Raw genomic sequence first — 374 nt, forward strand, 5'->3', positions numbered from 1 at the left:
CTTCTCCCACCTCCTCTCTCTCTTCCTCCTCTTCCTTCTCCCCTTTCTCCCACCATTCTCTCTCTCTTTCGCCCACTTTGCACGTGTCTATGCTCCATTATACTTCGATGTCGTTATTATTACTGGCCTTGAAGTGTAAGTAGTTTGCCTCACGTCATATCGGGCCATTGCAAAAAGACATGATGCAAATTGCTAATGGCTGGTACAGGCGTTACCTCGCTGAGCCTTCTTTTGTATCAATTTGCAAAACATGTTCCCCATTTAGTTAATTATTCCTGATCTTCAAGACCATTTTCACTGTGGAAAAAAAACACTGTTTGTGACAAAATAATATCCCAGTAAAATATTATGGTATGATGTAATGAGCGAATTAG

The sequence above is a fragment of the Penaeus monodon genome, chromosome 19 (genome assembly GCF_015228065.2).
Source record: "Penaeus monodon isolate SGIC_2016 chromosome 19, NSTDA_Pmon_1, whole genome shotgun sequence".
Lineage (NCBI taxonomy): Eukaryota > Metazoa > Arthropoda > Malacostraca > Decapoda > Penaeidae > Penaeus > Penaeus monodon.